Source organism: Pinus tabuliformis, chromosome 2_2 (assembly GCF_031772625.1).
Source record: "Pinus tabuliformis cultivar Carrire ecotype Pingquan chromosome 2_2, CPIR1, whole genome shotgun sequence".
Classification (NCBI taxonomy): domain Eukaryota; kingdom Viridiplantae; phylum Streptophyta; class Pinopsida; order Pinales; family Pinaceae; genus Pinus; species Pinus tabuliformis.
This window is the reverse complement of record NC_142300.1, coordinates 174,075,981-174,095,753: the sequence shown is the minus strand read 5'-3', so window position 1 is coordinate 174,095,753 and position 19,773 is coordinate 174,075,981.

Genomic DNA, 19,773 nt, shown 5'->3' with positions numbered 1-19,773 from the left:
GACAAAACAGAACTTTGGAAATTCCATCAGCTTTGTTGTATTAAAACTCTGAACATTTACAGCATAGTATCTCCTGAAGAGAAAATCAACAACCCCTGCAAGCTTATGCGAGGGGGAATATATGCAATCGGTTATACAAAAAATTTGAACCGCTGAGTCACTGGATAAATAAATACGCTCACCAACTTTACAAAATAGCAGATAAGGAAGTTATTGTTGCTCTAAATACAAAATGAATACTCTTTAATTCTGTCAGAAGTCTTTTTGACCTTTGGAGGCCACTGAGTCGGTTGAGCGTTCTGCATTAATGCTGAATGATGTGTCTTTATGGCTTTGTCATGCTGTAGCTTTCTCGGCCCTGTCATCTGTAGCTGTCAGTGTTGCTTTAGTGGCCGAATTGGTTTGCTGAGCTGGCTCAGTCCATTCTTCTCCAGACATACTGAATGCATCAAATTTTTCTGAACATGATGACTTATATTTTTTGATGAAAAAACTTGATGAAAGCCTCTTGTTTACAGTAACAACTGTATCATTTTGGTCCACCATTCCTGTGTAGGCAATTGATGTCTCAGAATTGCATCTAAGGTTTCATCTGTCTCTGTATATTTGTAGAAGTTTCGAGGCACTTCAAACAAATGTCTGATCTCATTCATAATGAAAAATAAGTTCTCTACTCTGTCATAGAGACTTTGCCCAGATGCTGGCCCTGTTTCCTCTGAGGTACTTGATCCTGCAGTGATCTCATTAGTGGAAAATGTATTCACCCTTTTGGCATAATTTTCATGTGATAGTAGCCTCCCTGCGCTGTTCAGCAAGCCAGGAAGGCCTCTGCTCTGTAATGCTGCAAACTTATCCATGAATTTGTTTACTTCTGTTTGCATGTCCTGGCTTCTTCTATCCAATGTTTGTACCAGGCTTCTCAATGTGAGGACCCTCTTTATCAGCAGGATGGTTTCAGTTCTATTGGGGATTCCTATTGCTGCCAGCTGAGGACCTGTACGGTTATTGAGAACGTTGATCATTCTATTGGCTATCCCAGGCATATTGCCTAGAGATGCCCTTGCTCTTTGGACTTCCCTGTGTGCTTTGCCTATGAGCTCCATTTGCTCATGAATAGTCTCTATATACTGCCATTGATCTGTTATTGATTGGCCAATGTTGGCCCATAAGACTTTCTTGATTTCAGTTACAACCTTGTCAAGGGTGAGCTCTTTCTCCAGCTCCTTTATCTTCTCCTTGAGAGCCTTTATTTCTATTCCTTTTTCAGCTACATTTTTCTTAGACTTGTCATATTTTTCATTCAGCTTAGCTAAATTCTCCTTGGCTTCATTTAGCTCTGCCATTTGGGCTTCCAGGGCTTGAATCTCATTCATCAGCTTCTGCATGTCAAGGCTTGGAGCCTGCTCTAATGTTGGTGCTGGTGCTGATGTTGATGGAGCTGTCTCAACTGTTTGCACTGTAGGAGGAGTGACAATTTGAGGGGGTTCCTCAAGGTTGATTACTTGTGGAGGGGGCTGAAATGTTTGGCCTCCTTCTTTCTGCTGTAGGGCTGCCTGCAATGCAGCCTCTGTTTCTACCAATTTTCCCTCTGTCTGGACAAGTTGTTTATGCAGTGTTACCAGCAATGTTGATACATCCTGGTCCTTTCTTTGCTGGGCAACCTCCTCTGTTTGAGGGTGAAAGGTTGTTGGGATCTTTATCATCTTTCTTAGAGCTGCAATGTCTGAATCTCTTATCTTTAGCAGCTCCTTTATAGCTTTAGGGTCCTTTGGGTCATGCCCAAGCTCTATGATTATATCCTCCAAAGACCTTATCCTGTTGTCTTTGGCCTGAGAGGATGCCTTCTCCAACTCAAGTTGGGCGGTTGTATTGTTCAGGCTATTTTCCAACCTGTGTGCCAAGAAGGTCTTGTCTGTAAGTGTCGAATACACCATCTCACCCGTTTGCTTGTGAAGTTCTATTTGATCCATAGGGTGGATGTCTTTTGCAAGAACCTCAAGGTTGGTCCTTATATAGTTTGCAGCTGACTGTGGCTGCAGCATGGTTGGCATGAAATGACTCATGGTCATTTTCCCCTCTTTTATGTCATAAGCTGACATAAGTCTCTGCTGATTTGTAGGGGCCATTTTAAGCAATTGATTATAGATCTGGAGCCTGAGTGGCTCATTTCTCTTTTTTATGTCAATAAATTGTTGCTTGATGCCCGTTTCGGTTCTCCTTTGCTGACTTGAGGAGCTGATCTCTCCTCCGACTATTCTTTCTTGTTCCTGCTGAAAGGAACTAGCAGATGCCTCCATGCTTGGTGGGCCCATGCCCAAGGATTGCCCAATAGGCATCTCTTCTTCTGAAAGGGGATTTATCCTCTGCCTTTTCTCCCCTTGAGTTGTGGATGTGGTAAGGGGAGTCTCCTGCTCTCTATCCCTCTTTCGGTTTCTGTCTTCATTCTGAGGAGTTTGGAGCACCGAGGCCTCCACTGTCGTTTCCTGCCTAGGAGGCACAGTTTCTTGAGCCTGTTGCCCAGTGGATATTGGGGCCTCAACTGTTTGTTCTTGCTCCATTGGCTGCTCTTCTTTTTGCTATTCTTTTTGCTGTTCTTCTGTAGGAGGTGGCTGTTCCTGCTCCATCTGCTTTTCTTTACCCTTGCTTGACACCTGATGAACAGTTCTAGCTGCTTGCTGCTGGGCTGTAGAAGATGAGGCAGCTGCTCCAAGTTGCCTTTGATAGGAAGAGGAAACCTGCCCACAAGTTTCCAAGTCAGCCTCTTTCTCAATGTTCTTTGCCTCTCTTTGTAGCATTTTCTCTCTAGTGATTGCCTCTTCTAGAGTGCCCTCTTTCCAACTTAGCAAATTGGCATATTTTTCAATATGAGGCAATCTGATGTGAGCATAGCCACCCAGTTTATGTTTTACCCTCCTGAGAGAAATGAAATGATTAGGGTCATAAGGTACCTAGCGGAAACTGGTTTCTAATTGGAGGGTCTCTAGGATCATATCTGCTTCCTTCCATCCCTCCTCCCTTTTGTTGTAAAGAAATGGGCCTAGCTGGTTCCTGACCTTTAGTTGCACCTTCTTGTTTTTACTGTGGAAATGGACCTGGTCTGCATTTCCAAATTGCCTGAAATACTCCAAGGCAAAGAGTCTCATAGGGACATATCTTGGCAGCCTTAAAGGGTCCAACTCACAGCCATATATTCTAATTACTGTATGGTGTTGGTAAAAGTACCAATCACCAATGCTGTAGGCCTTTGAGAGCTGGAGTATTCTTTGCATCTCATCGGTCAATCTTGGAGGAGGGACACCAAATAACAAGGTCATAGCTGGATGGATAAAAAGGTCTATGAATTCACAGTATGTGTATGGTGAACAGGAGGTGTGATGAAAAACTGAAGTCCAGAATACTACAGACCTTGGGTTTCCCTGGGCATCAAGTTTCTTGAGAGGAATAGGGAAACTGTCAGGTTGATAAAATAAGAACAGGTGATAGATGTATGAGGTGTATCTAAACACCTTCTCCCTCTCTAGATTCATCAGTTGCTCATGAATCTTATTGGCAATGTATGTAGCATAATCATAGTGGACAGCAGGAGGCTTTCTAGGGGAAAATATGGACAGCATGGCCATAATGGTGTCATCAACATCCTCAATTCCCCTGTACCCCAGGACATAACTGATCAAGTCCACAAGAATTTTTCCCAAGTCATTGAGATATGGATTTCCAATAGGAGGCGTTCTCACAGCTTCAGAGCTTGGCTGAATAAATAACTGATTAATCTTGATGACCTGGGCACTGGACAGCTTGCCCCCCTTCTTTAATAAATCCATCATGGAAAGAGGAGTTAGTGGCTTTGCAGTGTGAAAGTGCAGCATCTCATTTATGGCCTCAGGGGTGATATGGAACAAGACTGAACCTGTGGGACTGAGAACAGCTCTTTGACATGGATCATATTTTTCACAGCATCTATGGATCAAGTCTGGAAGGACATTGACTTGAGGAAGGTTAAAAATGGGCAGATTGGAGTCCCAAATCCCTAAAATATCAGCTCCACTGAGATGTTGAGCCTTTAACTCATTTAGCATATGAATGTTAAATTTGGAATTCATTGAGCATGTCTCTGTCATCTGATAATCTGTATCACCCAGGGCCTTCCACTCTAACTCTCTGTGTGGGGCATTCAGAGGTGGGACATTTAATGCTACTGGTGTTTCCATGGCTAGTTAGGACTCTGAATTGTATAAGGATTTTCTCTACTGGACAAAGCAACACAGAGGGGTATTTTGCAAGAGTGAGGCAATTTGCAAGGAAAGAACTGGGTAAATTGTGGTGAGAATAGTTTGAAATGCTCCAAAGAGAGATAAATGAGCAACTGCTGGGACTAGTACCACTGTTTTCCCGGTGAATTAGTGCAGCTCAGGTTTCAAGTCCACGAATGCGCGGACTGACTGTAATTTTAATGAAAACTTGGCTAAATGTGGACTGTGTAGGTGAATTTCGACCCTATAACTGAAAATGGATGCCGGTCAGTGGAGAATTGCTGGTAATTACAGTGATTTTGACTCTTTTTATGCTTGCTTGGTAAATTATACTCAAAACCAGGCACGGATGGGAAACTCGGATAAATACCTGGTGAATTACCGGCAATGGTTACAATGCAGGTGGATTGGAAGCGCCCACGACCTTTAAGTTGAATTCCGCAGGTTGACGGCGAAAAGATCGTATTTTGCATGCAAACCGGAGCAATAGTTCTTTTGCCAAAAGTGACAAAAACCGCGATTTTTGGCGAAAATATGGACTTTTTGGGTTATTGGCGCTTTTTTTGGATGACGTCAGCATGACGTCATCAGGTGGGGTCGGGTACGGAAGGGTGACGTGGCGGCCTGTGAGTGGTCCACGGGGACTGGTGAGGTGGCGGACAGGTCGGAGCAGTGGCGGGCCGGACGCTGACACGGTGCTGAGTGGTTATGACATGGGCGTGACGTAGCGATGACGAGGACGTGACGGGATAAGCGGTAAACAATAAGCGGTAAGTGGTTTGCTCGGACCGCTCTGGATACGGTCGCGGTATTGTCAGAGGGTGGCCCGATGAGATTTGGGGGCGACGCGTGGCGGAGGCCTGACGTCACCCTCTAACAGTTTCTCGGGAGGTAACGTTTGGTCATCGGGGCTGACCCGATATGGATGGGGGCCGTCGGATGGGAAAGCCCAGATCCGACGATCGACGGGTCGAAAAGGTGGCAGGACAATACGACAGCAGGCGGGGAATATTTTATTGTTTTTCTGGAAATGCGTGCCCAGACAGAACCTTTAGACTTTGGCGGATTTTATGGGTTTTTCAATGCTTTTTTGTAAAAGTGTGCATTTGCAAATAGACTTTGGATAAAATGGAAAAGTGGGTTTATTTGGTGTTTTTGTGTTGAAATGCGCATTACAGCAAACTTAGGATAAGGGGTAAAGGTGGGTTTTTACAAGGCTTTTTTGCAAGTAGAGTGGGTAAATGATTTCAAAGGGTTGTAAAGGGAAAAAGGGGTATAGCTTAGGTTATCAAACTGACCTGAGGTCAATTTAATCCCTGACTTCATACAACCACATGCAAGCAGACTTTGTTCCTGCATGATTTTCCAATATTCAAGCATATGGCTATAATGCCAAGGGGGAGGGAATATGTACATATTTAGGATTTGTTTTATAGGATTATCCTAGTAATAGGGGAAAAGGAGTATAGGGAGTTAGATAAATAGGAAATTAGGAGTTAATATGAGTGGAAGAGGTGGATGAAGAGGGAAAAACACTAAGTTTTATATGGAATCAACTTAGTTTAGGAAGTAGATCAAAATGAAAAGAATTTTACACAAGAAATGTGGCTTTTAAAGAAACAAGAATCAACAAAAGAGTTTGACTTCTTTCATGAACATAGGTAGTATCGGGATGTTAGTAATGAATGTGATGGGGGATAACCTGGAAGTTAGACATGCTTCATTGAGTTGCTGCAAAAACTGCTGAATAAGAGACCTGCACTGGCACCATGTTTTTCCTTTGGTTGGGCCAGTGATATAAAGGAGATCATGCTTCTGCAACCCCATCTACCTACCCACTCTATTGCCTAGCATTTTTGTTACTCCAAGGAGGGTGCACTTAGACTTGCAAACCCTTATGTGCCTTTTCTTTTCCTTTGGCTTTTTCTTTTTATTTTCTATCTAAAGCTAGCCTTATTGCTTCCAAGGCCCTAGATTAAACAGTTGGAAACCTTCATTCTCTACCTAACTACTTTATCTGCCAAGATTGAACTGTTTGGACAGATTTCTTTCTCTAATCTACAACACAAAATTGAAACATGGCATGACCCAGCTTAGACTGTTGGATCACCCATTCAGAAGTAGGACCACATCAACCAACTGTAGATATGTGTCTTTCACCCAAAATATGAGATCTTTGCATCCTCAAAGTAGATCATATTGGCACTTCCCCTGCCAATCATGAAACATGAAACCTATTGGTATAGGTAGCTAACAGTGGCTCCACCTGGGGATGGTTTTTCTTCTTGAAAGACCAAGAACAGCAGGTCAGACTGCCTTGACTGTGTGACTTCTCTTCAAAACTTGAAAAGTTTCTCTTTGTACTTCAAAATTGGAATCTGTCACACTTGTGGAACTTGCTGAATTAAAAGCCTTTTCCTGATTCTGCAATACCTTTCAAACTGAGCTATTCACATGCTGAAAGAAAACATTATATACAACAGATTATTATATACAACAGATTATGTACAGGGGAACAGCCATGCTATATACATGGAAAGTAGTCAAAATAGTGCTTCATCATCCGGCCATTCACAGGGCCTTCTTCAACCTCAATGTTGTCCAAATTCTTCAAGAAGTAAGTATTATTTCCTTGTACTGCTTGAATTACAAAAGGCCCCCTCCAAAGGGAGTCAAATTTGCCATGCTTTCCCTTGTCTTCTCTTATTGAATCCCATTTAAGCACTTTGTCACCAATAAAGAAGTCTTCAGCTTTGGTTCTTCTATCAAAAGCTTTCTTTAACTTTTCTTGTAAAACATGAACTCTACTATAAAATTGGTCTCTAGTTTGCTGCAAGCATATTATTTGATTGATCCTTCTTTGCATGTCATTGGGCTCAGCTTGACTTTCTTGAAGAAGTTTCATGACAGGGATCCCTAAGGATGAAGGGAATTTGGCTTCTAATCCATAGACTAACTCATATGGGCTGACCCCAATGGATCTCTTGGTTGTTAGTCTATCTGCCCATAAGGCATTCACAAGTTTCTTATGCCAGTTCTTCTTATTTTCTTCCAACACCTTCTTTATGATGTTTACAAGGCTTTTATTTGATGATTCAGCTAGGCCATTTCCTTGAGGGTAGTATGCAGTGGAATGGCCCAAAGAAATATGAAATATGTGGCAGAAGCTCACCATATTCTTGGATCTAAAAGCAGCAGCATTGTCTGTTATAATCTTGTCAGGACGGCCAAATCTAGAAAGAATACTAGTCTCCAGAAACTGAATGATAGTAGAATCATTTGCTTGTCTACATGGAACAGCATCAATCCATTTGGTGAAGTAATCTGTGGCTGTCAGAATCCATCTATGTTGGCCTGAAGAAGAAGGATGAATTTCCCCAATGAAGTCTAGGCCCCATTGCTGAAAGGGCTTCTCTGTTGCAATAGGCCTCAAAGGAAGGGGCAGTAATTTTCTCTTTCCCTCAAATACTTGACACTTGTGACATGAAGTGGTAAATTTTTTAACATCCGAGAACAGAGTAGGCCAATAGTAACCTGCCCTTAGTATCTTGTCCACAGTGGATTTCCAGTACAAATGTCCACCACAATCACCTGCATGAAATTCTTTCATAACATTATCAGTTTCATCCATATTCAAATAGTTCAGCAATATACCTTCATGATTTTTCCATAGTAAGTTACCATCTATAACACAGAATTTTGAAGCTTTCATTTTTAGAAATCTAGATTTGGTTCTGGACAATCCTGGGGGAGCACACAGGTTTTGCAATATATAACAGATATCAGAATACCACTGGGATTGTTCAAAGGCTGCATTGATCTTTGGAGTCGCCAGCTCCGGTTCATTGTCCAGTTGGTTAATGTCTAAGGCTTGAAAATTTGTTTCAGACATTAATTTAGCCAAACCTTGCCCTTTTATCAGTTTTGTAGGTCTTATCTCAATATCAAATTCTAAAATGTTGGCAATCCATTTTCCTCTTCTGCCTTCTAAGTTTTCTTGAGTGAGTATGTCTTTCACAATGGGACTTGGTACATAAGCTATAACATGGGAGTACAGGATGTAGATCCTGAAGTCTTTGATGGCTTTGACCAAAGCATAAGCTTGTTTTTCCATGATCTGATATTTCAGAGGTGCATCTCTAAGAGCTCTACTAAAGAAAGCAATAGGTTTCTCATTTCCTTGGTCATCTTTCTGCAATAAGACAGCAGCAATGGTATGCTGGGAGGCAAAAGAGAAAATGATAAACTCTTTGTCAAATTGAGGATTTGTTAAGACTGGAGTTTGGGTAAGGGCCAATTTGATACCTTCAAAAGCTTGATTTGCTTCTACTGTCCACTTTACTTTCGAATCCTTTTTTAGCATGTTGTTTAGTAATCTGATCAATTCTGCTAGGTTTGGGATAAATCTCCTTAAGAAGTTGATCTTTCCCAAAAAGGCTTGCAATTCTTTGATGTTTCTTGGATGGGGCATTTGCAAGATTGCCTGTATTCTGTCTGGGTCAATTCTAATGCCATCCTTAGAAATGATGTGACCTAACAGCTTACCTTCTTCCAAACCAAATAGAGACTTCTTAGGATTTAAGGAAATCCCATATTTTCTACATGTTATGAATATCTGTCTCAAGTGTTTCAGATGTTCTTGGTCAGATTTTGAGAAAGGTGTGAGGTCATCTAAGTAAATGACAAGAAAGTCATGGATCTCTTTAGCAAAATCAATGTCCATTGCTCTTTGGAATGTAGCTCCTGCATTTTTTAATCCAAAAGGCATTTTAACATATTTGAAAGTTCCCCATGGGGTTGTGAATGTTGTTTTATCTTGATCATCAGGGTGGACTAGGATCTGATTGAAGCCTGAGAATCCATCAAGTAATGATATTCTTGAAGCTCCCACCACTCTTTGGAGAATGTGATCCATTTTAGGTAAGGGATAATTGTCTTTGAGGGATACTTGGTTTAAATTCCTTAGATCAACGCAAAGCCTAATCTCACCGGTTTTCTTTCTGGTGGGCACCAAATTTGAAATCCAGTCTGAGAACCTGATTGGGGCTATGATACCAGCTTTAAACATTTTTTGTACCTCTTTTTCAATTGAAGGGAGAAGCATAGGATTGATCCTTCTCAATTTTTGTTTGAATGGCTTTTGATTAGGCTTGAGAGGGATGGTGTGTTGGATAACAAAGGTGTCATAGGATTTCAAATCCTCATAACTCCATGCAAACACATCTTGGAACTCTTTAAAGAGGTCAATGTATTTAGGCTTCTGGTCAGGAGGTAAAGATGCAGACAATTTTATTATTTTGGGTTTTTCAGGAGTCCCAATGTTGCATTCTTCAATGGCAGCATTAAGGGGCTGCATTTTCGGTTTTCTAGGGACATCATTTGAGTCAAAAATGTCCTCCAATGGAGTTAGGCCTGTTGGTAGAAAGTTATCCTTTAGCTCTATGATTTCAGCCTCTGTACCAGCTACTTCATCCAACTGTAGTTGTTCAAGTTCTTGTATTTTTTGCTTGTCAAAGCTTGTTGAACAAAGCATTTGATTTGCTGTTTTGGGTGATATAGCTATTTGGTCCTGTTCACTCAATGGTTGTATGTCTTTCACAGAATCAACATCAATGTTCAAACCTGAAAATTCGTGCTGCAAGGTTAAGAAATTATTTATCTGTGTGTCATCCTCAAATACTTGCCAGTCTTTAACATTGTTTGGGACAGAAGGTCTGTGTTTTATCTCGGCTGTAAAACAATGGTTAGGTTCAAAAGGCAATTTGCATGTACTAGCAAATGTGGCTAAACTGTGTGCATGAAGATTGTGGGCTCTAGCTATCTTGGTTATCTGAAATTCGGTGAAATTTTTAAGCATTTCAATAGCAGCAGACCTATATGACCTTAGTCTTTTGTCATTGGTGACAAAATTGCCTTTCACTTGTTGGATAATAAGGTCTGAATCTCCCATGATTGAAAGTTTTGTGGCCTCTAATGATTTTACCAGTTTGAGGCCTAGCAAAAGAGCCTCATATTCTGCCATATTGTTGGTACATCTGAAATTAAGCCTATAGGCCCGACCTTGTGCATGATTGCTTTGTTTGTTATGAATCCACACTCCAGCTCCTGCCCCTAATTTGTTGACTGATCCATCAAACTCAAGAAACCATAAGATCTCTTGACTTTAAGGATTTGCAACATCCTTTCTGTAACTTGGGGTTATAAGTTGGAGTTCTTGTCTTTCATCTGGTTTATCTTTTAGGACTGACTCATCAATTGGTTTCTCAATCTTGATTTCTTGGGGACTCGGTTGCTTACTCTCATGCATATTTTGTTCAAGTGTGACCGATTTATTATCACTCTCAGGACTTGTATCATCATTGAATAGGATAAAGGAATCCATATCTGAATGGACTGCATAAATGGGGAAATTTTGAGGCTTTTCTTCACTGCTCACCATGTATTTCATAAGTGATTCTCTATATAGCCTCTTGGGTTGACCAAAGACTGAGATGGTGGCATATGACATGTCTAATTGTAGGGAACCTTGGAGTTTAGCCCCCCACGATCTTGATAACAGCATTCCATATTTGGGTGGGATATCAGCAACTACAACATCCATTAAGATTGTTTTGTTAGGATACTGGACAAGGGATACACATAGATCTTTTATCAAACCTAAACACTTAACTTGGCTGGAGTCAAATGAAAATAGGTCCTTATATGGTCTTGTAATGTCTAGGTTGAGTCTCTCCATTACTGATTTAGGCATAAGGTTATGAGAGGCGCCTGAATCAAACATTGCATTGTGTAATATCTTATCATGAACATGCAAACTGACATAAAAAGGTAAGATCCCTGTAACTGCTGTCTTTCCATCAACCTCTGGACCGAAAAGTAGTTCTGGGGTATCATCCAACACATTGACATCATCTTTATTATGAGTAAGTTGAAGGGACTTTTTGATTTGTTGTTTGTAAATGTCATGCTTGGCTAGCTCTGAAAGAGGAATGGCTATCTTCAATTTGCCAATTTCAGCATCTAAGTCAAAGGGTTTTTCAGATTGGACCTTGGTATTGTGGTTGAAAACCCTTTCTTTGTTGTTCAAATTTTCTTCTTGGTCTTCACTCTGATCTTGAGGCTTGTCCTTTTTACTCATCTTTTGGGAAGTAATACTTGGATTAGGCTGCAAGGGTGATGTAGCCGTTGATTATTGATTTGGGGAAGATGCTTCAGTTATTTCTTCAACTGTTACTTCATTTGTAATTGAATCAGTTTTGTCAATTGGTTCTGTGACAATGGTTTTCTTAGGCAGTGGAGTGTCCTTTGTTTTCTCAGGCTGTGTCACATTTATAGTTCTGCTCCTTAGCTTGTATTGCTTATGAACTTCATAAGCAGCTGTGTCATAGCCTTGTTTAAAGTCGAATGACTCACCTGACTTGGTTTGGAACTGCTTAATGTCATCATCCTTATGATCTTCTTGACTCAGAAAAACTTGTTGATCATCATTCAGGCCCATTAGGTTAATGTGGGTGTCATCTATCTGTTCATTAGAAGTGGATGCTTCTGTATAATTTTCTTGGAACGAAGGTCTAATCTCTGGTTCAGAATTTGCTTTACCAACATTAGGATTTTGGTTTCTTCTGAAATTGGGATTCCTAATAGGATTATTCTGTGGTGCTTCCCATGATGACTTCCTCTCAACTGATTCTACTCTGTCACCTAATCTCTGCATACTAGTGATTATTGCATCCAGTTTTTGATCCCAGCCTGAAGGCTCTTCTTTAAAGGTAGTCTTTCTCTCAGTTCTTGTCCTATTTCTCTTGGCTATCAGGTTAGCTTCTACACTTACTGCTATATCTTGCATTTCAGCTAAAGTTCGGGGAGCCCTTTCCCTTAATTGATATGCCATATCTGAATCAAACCCATCAGGAAAGGTATATAGGGCCAGATCCGGTGGGGGTCTAAGATTTTGGGGAATAGCATTGTAGACATTGTTAAACCGAGCACAGTAGTCCAGGACAGTTTCTTGTGGACCTCTTTTAATTGTATTGTATTCGGATAAAATATGAAGTGGATCCTTCTTCTTCTCCCATCTGTTGATAAATGTTTGATAGAGGGCTTCAGGGTCAGCTATTGAGTTTGCTGTAAGTGACCTAAACCATGTTCTTACATCCCCTGTTAGGCTTTGCACAAAAATTTTCATTCTAACCCCATCATCATCTATTTCGTAGTTTTCAAAGTAGTCCTGCATTTTCTTAGTATGTTGAAGGGCTGGATAAGAGCCAGTACCATCAAAGTATGAGATCTTGCTTTGGTACTCTTGAGGCATAGGAGCTGGATTGGCTGGTAACTGCAGTGGGGCATATCTATTAGCCATGTTTGGTGGGACAATAGGGAAAACAGGGATGAATGGGACAAGTGGAGGAAGTGGGATGAAAGGGGTGTGTGTAGTTGATGGAGTGGTTGAAAGGATACCTTGTGAAGTGGATGAAGAGCTAGGAGATTGTGGGCCAGTTGTATAAGGATGTAGAGGAGCCTTAGCAGGGGTTGGAATGTAGGTTTGGAGACCCGCTTCAGAACTTGAATCTAATAAAGTCCCTTCTGATTTGTGTCTCTTGAGGATTCTTGCAATCAAGTTTGGATTTTGAAACTCAGGTGCTGGATCAGGATCTGGGTTTGATCTTGTGTAACGAGTTTTCTTCTTAGGAGCCAGCTTCTATAACTTTCTTTGTGAGAATTTCTAAGGAGGTAGTGATCTTTTGACAAGGACTGATCAGTTATAGCACAACTATATGAAAACTAATACTGAATAAAGATTGACTGAGGCAGCTTTTATATACTCCTGCAAATGCAAAGCAGAGGCAGTTTCTAAGGCTATCTGGCTGTCACTCAGGCTTTATCTACAACATTAAGAATCAGATAGGAGGTTGCAAAGTTCATCCAGGTCCCCAGTGGAGTCGCCATTTATGTTAACACCCAGGTTGTTCCCTTTGACTCCTGAGGGAATACGGCCGGGGTAACCACTAACCAAGCTTTGGATCACAGGTTCTAGCCAACTTGTAATCAGAGAGGGCTCTCTCTTTGACTGTTTAACTTTGTTCTTAAGAATCTTAGGCTAGATATGAGGTGAGGGTTTGGTTTGAAAATTTTGGTTGAATGATGTCTTTCAGTACCTAAGGTGATATCTTCAGACAGTTTTAGACCATTGGGCAATGGAGTCTGTGGTTACAGGTTGTTTGAAGTGTTGAGTAGGATTGTTGAAACAGCAGGGCCATTTAAATATTTCATGAGACAAACTTGAAATTGTGATGATGAGGTATGTTAACCAGTGGAAGGCAATTAAGAAATTTCCACTAAGTTGGTGATGTAAGAAAGAGATGTATTGACCAGGAGCAGGTTTGAATTCCTGAACGATAATCACTGTGAAAGGTATAGTTTGGAAGTGCAGCAATTAAGAATCACACTCTTATAACTATAACTGAGGAAAACATACATAATAGCTTAGATTGAGTTCAGGGTATTCTATGAATAAATCCTGAAACTATTCTTTTTCTTTGCCATTAAACTGTGAAACACAGAACATGAATGGATTATGAAAGAAATAACAAACATAACGAACAGGTTAAAGAAACTTATTGTTCCATGAAATACGCAGGAATCCTGTAGCATTCAGCAAGCACACCAAAACGCATCAGACAACACAGAACTTTGGAAATTCCATCAGCTTTGTTGTATTAAAACTCTGAACATTTACAGCATAGTATCTCCTGAAGAGAAAATCAACAACCCCTGCAAGCTTATGCGAGGGGGAATATATACAATCGGTTATACAAAAATATCTGAACCGCTGAGTCACTGGATAAATAAATACGCTCACCAACTTTACAAAATAGCAGATAAGGAAGTTATTGCTGCTCTAAATACAAAATGAATACTCTTTAATTCTGTCAGAAGTCTTTTTGACCTTTGGAGGCCACTGATTCGGTTGAGCGTTCTGCATTAATGCTGAATGATGTGTCTTTATGGCTTTGTCATGTTGTAGCTTTCTCGGCCCTGTCATCTGTAGCTGTCAGTGTTTCTTTAGTGGCCGAATTGGTTTGCTGAGCTGGCTCAGTCTATTCTTCTCCAGACATACTGAATGCATCAAATTTTTCTGAACATGATGACTTATATTTTTTGATGAAAAAACTTGATGAAAGCCTCTTGTTTACAGTAACAACTGTATCATTGTGGTCCACCATTCCTGTGTAGGCAATTGATGTCTCAGAATTGCATCTAAGGTTTCATCTGCCTCTGTATGTTTGTAGAAGTTTGGAGGCACTTCAAACAAATGTCTGATCTCATTCATAATGAAAAATAAGTTCTCTACTCTGTCATAGAGACTTTGCCCAGATGTTGGCCCTGTTTCCTCTGAGGTACTTGATCCTGCAGTGATCTCATTAGTGGCAAATGTATTCACCCTTTTGGCATAATTTTCATGTGATAGTAGCCTCCCTGCGCTGTTCAGCAAGCTAGGAAGGCCTCTGCTCTGTAATGCTGCAAACTTATCCATGAATTTGTTTACTTCTGTTTGCATGTCCTGGCTTCTTCTATCCAATGTTTGTACCAGGCTTCTCAATGTGAGGACCCTCTTTATCAGCAGGATGGTTTCAGTTCTATTGGGGATTCCTATTGCTGCCAGCTGAGGACCTGTACGGTTATTGAGAACGTTGATCATTCTATTGGCTATCTCAGGCATATTGCCTAGAGATGCCCTTGCTCTTTGGACTTCCCTGTGTGCTTTGCCTATGAGCTCCATTTGCTCATGAATAGTCTCTATATACTGCCATTGATCTGTTATTGATTGGCCAATGTTGGCCCATAAGACTTTCTTGATTTCAGTTACAACCTTGTCAAGGGTGAGCTCTTTCTCCAGCTCCTTTATCTTCTCCTTGAGAGCCTTTATTTCTCTTCCTTTTTCAGCTACATTTTGCTTAGACTTGTCATATTTTTCATTCAGCTTAGCTAAATTCTCCTTGGCTTCATTTAGCTCTGCCATCTGGGCTTCCAGGGCTTGAATCTCATTCATCAGCTTCTGCATGTCAAGGCTTGGAGCCTGCTCTGATGTTGGTGTTGGTGCTGATGTTGATGGAGCTGTCTCAACTGTTTGCACTGTAGGAGGAGTGACAATTTGAGGGGGTTCCTCAAGGTTGATTACTTGTGGAGGGGGCTGAAATGTTTGGCCTCCTTCTTTCTGCTGTAGGGCTGCCTGCAATGCAGCCTCTGTTTCTACCAATTTTCCCTCTGTCTGGACAAGTTGTTTATGCAGTGTTACCAGCAATGTTGATACATCCTGGTCCTTTCTTTGCTAGGCAACCTCCTCTGTTTGAGGGTGAAAGGTTGCTGGGATCTTTATCATCTTTCTTAGAGCTGCAATGTCTGAATCTCTTATCTTTAGCAGCTCCTTTATAGCTTTAGGGTCCTTTGGGTCATGCCCAAGCTCTATGATTATATCCTCCAAAGACCTTATCCTGTTGTCTTTGGCCTGAGAGGATGCCTTCTCCAACTCAAGTTGGGCGGTTGTATTGTTCAGGATATTTTCCAACCTGTGTGCCAAGAAGGTCTTGTCTGCAAGTGTCGAATACACCATCTCACCCGTTTGCTTGTGAAGTTCTATTTGATCCATAGGGTGGATGTCTTTTGCAAGAACCTCAAGGTTGGTCCTTATATAGTCTGCAGCTGACTGTGGCTGCAGCATGGTTGGCATGAAATGACTCATGGTCATTTTCCCCTCATTTATGTCATAAGTTGACATAAGTCTCTGCTGATTTTTAGGGCCATTTTAAGCAATTGATTATAGATCTGGAGCCTGAGTGGCTCATTTCTCTTTTTTATGTCAATAAATTGTTGCTTGATGCCTGTTTCGGTTCTCCTTTGCTGACTTGAGGAGCTGATCTCTCCTCCGACTATTCTTTCTTGTTCCCGCTGAAAGGAACTAGCAGATGCCTCCATGCTTGGTGGGCCCATGCCCAAGGATTGCCCAATAGGCATCTCTTCTTCTGAAAGGGGATTTATCCTCTGCCTTTTCTCCCCTTGAGTTGTGGATGTGGTAAGGGGAGTCTCCTACTCTCTATCCCTCTTTCGGTTTCTGTCTTCATTCTGAGGAGTTTGGAGCACCGAGGCCTCCACTGTCGTTTCCTGCCTAGGAGGCACAGTTTCTTGAGCCTGTTGCCCAGTGGATATTGGGGCCTCAACTGTTTGTTCTTGCTGCATTGGCTGCTCTTCTTTTTGCTGTTCTTTTTGCTGTTCTTCTATAGGAGGTGGTTGTTCCTGCTCCATCTGCTTTTCTTTACCCTTGCTTGACACCTGATGAACAGTTCTAGCTGCTTGCTGCTGGGCTGTAGAAGATGAGGCAGCTGCTCCAAGTTGCCTTTGATAGGAAGAGGAAACCTGCCCACAAGTTTCCAAGTCAGCCTCTTTCTCAATGTTCTTTGCCTCTCTTTGTAGCATTTTCTCTCTAGTGATTGCCTCTTCTAGAGTGCCCTCTTTCCAACTTAGCAAATTGGCATATTTTTCAATATGAGGCAATCTGATGTGAGCATAGCCACCCAGTTTATGTTTTACCCTCCTGAGAGAAATGAAATGATTAGGGTCATAAGGTACCTAGCGGAAACTGGTTTCTAATTGGAGGGTCTCTAGGATCATATCTGCTTCCTTCCATCCCTCCTCCCTTTTGTTGTAAAGAAATGGGCCTAGCTGGTTCCTGACCTTTAGTTGCACCTTCTTGTTTTTACTGTGGAAATGGACCTGGTCTGCATTTCCAAATTGCTTGAAATACTCCAAGGCAAAGAGTCTCATAGGGACATATCTTGGCAGCCTTAAAGGGTCCAACTCACAGCCATATATTCTAATTACTGTATGGTGTTGGTAAAAGTACCAATCACCAATGCTGTAGGCCTTTGAGAGCTGGAGTATTCTTTGCATCTCATCGGTCAATCTTGGAGGAGGGACACCAAATAACAAGGTCATAGCTGGATGGATAAAAAGGTCTATGAATTCACAGTATGTGTATGGTGAACAGGAGGTGTGATGAAAAACTGAAGTCCAGAATACTACAGACCTTGGGTTTCCCTGGGCATCAAGTTTCTTGAGAGGAATAGGGAAACTGTCAGGTTGATAAAATAAGAACAGGTGATAGATGTATGAGGTGTATCTAAACACCTTCTCCCTCTCTAGATTCATCAGTTGCTCATGAATCTTATTGGCAATGTATGTAGCATAATCATAGTGGACAGCAGGAGGCTTTCCAGGGGAAAATATGGACAGCATGGCCATAATGGTGTCATCAACATCCTCAATTCCCCTGTACCCCAGGACATAACTGATCAAGTCCACAAGAATTTTTCCCAAGTCATTGAGATATGGATTTCCAATAGGAGGTGTTCTCACAGCTTCAGAGCTTGGCTGAATAAATAACTGATTAATCTTGATGACCTGGGCACTGGACAGCTTGCCCCCCTTCTTTAATAAATCCATCATGGAAAGAGGAGTTAGTGGCTTTGCAGTGTGAAAGTGCAGCATCTCATTTATGGCCTCAGGGGTGATATGGAACAAGACTGAACCTGTGGGACTGAGAACAGCTCTTTGACATGGATCATATTTTTCACAGCATCTATGGATCAAGTCTGGAAGGACATTGACTTGAGGAAGGTTAAAAATGGGCAGATTGGAGTCCCAAATCCCTAAAATATCAGCTCCACTGAGATGTTGATCCTTTAACTCATTTAGCATATGAATGTTAAATTTGGAATTCATTGAGCATGTCTCTATCATCTGATAATTTGTATCACCCAGGGCCTTCCACTCTAACTCTCTGTGTGGGGCATTCAGAGGTGGGACATTTAATGCTACTGGTGTTTCCATGGCTAGTTAGGACTCTGAATTGTATAAGGATTTTCTCTACTGGACAAAGCAACACAGAGGGGTATTTTGCAAGATTGAGGCAATTTGCAAGGAAAGAACTGGGTAAATTGTGGTGAGAATAGTTTGAAATGCTCCAAAGAGAGATAAATGAGCAACTGCTGGGACTGGTACCACTGTTTTCCCGGTGAATTAGTGCAGCTCAGGTTTCAAGTCCACGAATGCGCGGACTGACTGTAATTTTAATGAAAACTTGGCTAAATGTGGACTGTGCAGGTGAATTTTGACCCTATAACTGAAAATGGATGCCGGTCACTGGAGAATTGCTGGTAATTACAGTGATTTTGACTCTTTTTATGCTTGCTTGGTAAATTATACTCAAAACCAGGCATGGATGGGAAACTCGGATAAATACCTGGTGAATTACCGGCAATGGTTACAATGCAGGTGGATTGGAAGCGCCCACGGCCTTTAAGTTGAATTCCGCAGGTTGATGGCGAAAAGATCGTATTTTGCATGCAAACCGGAGCAATAGTTCTTTTGCCAAAGTGACAAAAACCGCGATTTTTGGCGAAAATATGGACTTTTTGGGTTATTGGCGCTTTTTTTGGATGACGTCAGCATGACGTCATCAGGTGGGGTCGGGTACGGAAGGGTGACGTGGCGGCCTGTGAGTGGTCCACGGGGACTGGTGAGGTGGCGGACAGGTCGGAGCAGTGGCGGGCCGGACGCTGACACGGTGCTGAGTGGTTATGACGTGGGCGTGACGTAGCGATGACGAGGACGTGACGGGATAAGCGGTAAACAATAAGCGGTAAGTGGTTTGCTCGGACCGCTCTGGATACGGTCGCGGTATTGTCAGAGGGTGGCCCGATGAGATTTGGGGGCGACGCGTGGCGGAGGCCTGACGTCACCCTCTGACAGTTTCTCAGGAGGTAACGTTTGGTCATCGGGGCCGACCCGATATGGATGGGGCCGTCAGATGGGAAAGCCCAGATCCGACGATCGACGGGTCGAAAAGGTGGCAGGAAAATACGGCAGCAGGCGGGGAATATTTTATTGTTTTTCTGGAAATGTGCGCCCAGACGGAACCTTTAGACTTTGGCGGATTTTATGGGTTTTTCAATGCTTTTTTGTAAAAGTGCGCATTTGCAAATAGACTTTGGATAAAACGGAAAAGTGGGTTTATTTGGTGTTTTTGTGTTGAAATGTGCATTACAGAAAACTTAGGATAAGGGGTAAAGGTGGGTTTTTACAAGGCTTTTTTGCAAGTAGAGTGGGTAAATGATTTCAAAGGGTTGTAAAGGGAAAAAGGGGTATAGCTTAGGTTATCAAACTGACCTGAGGTCAATTTAATCCCTGACTTCATACAACCACATGCAAGCAGACTTTGTTCCTACATGATTTTCCAATATTCAAGCATATGGCTATAATGCCAAGGGGGAGGGAATATGTACATATTTAGGATTTGTTTTATAGGATTATCCTAGTAATAGGGGAAAAGGAGTATAGGGAGTTAGATAAATAGGAAATTAGGAGTTAATATGAGTGGAAGAGGTGGATGAAGAGGGAAAAACACTAAGTTTTATATGGAATCAACTTAGTTTAGGAAGTAGATCAAAATGAAAAGAATTTTACACAA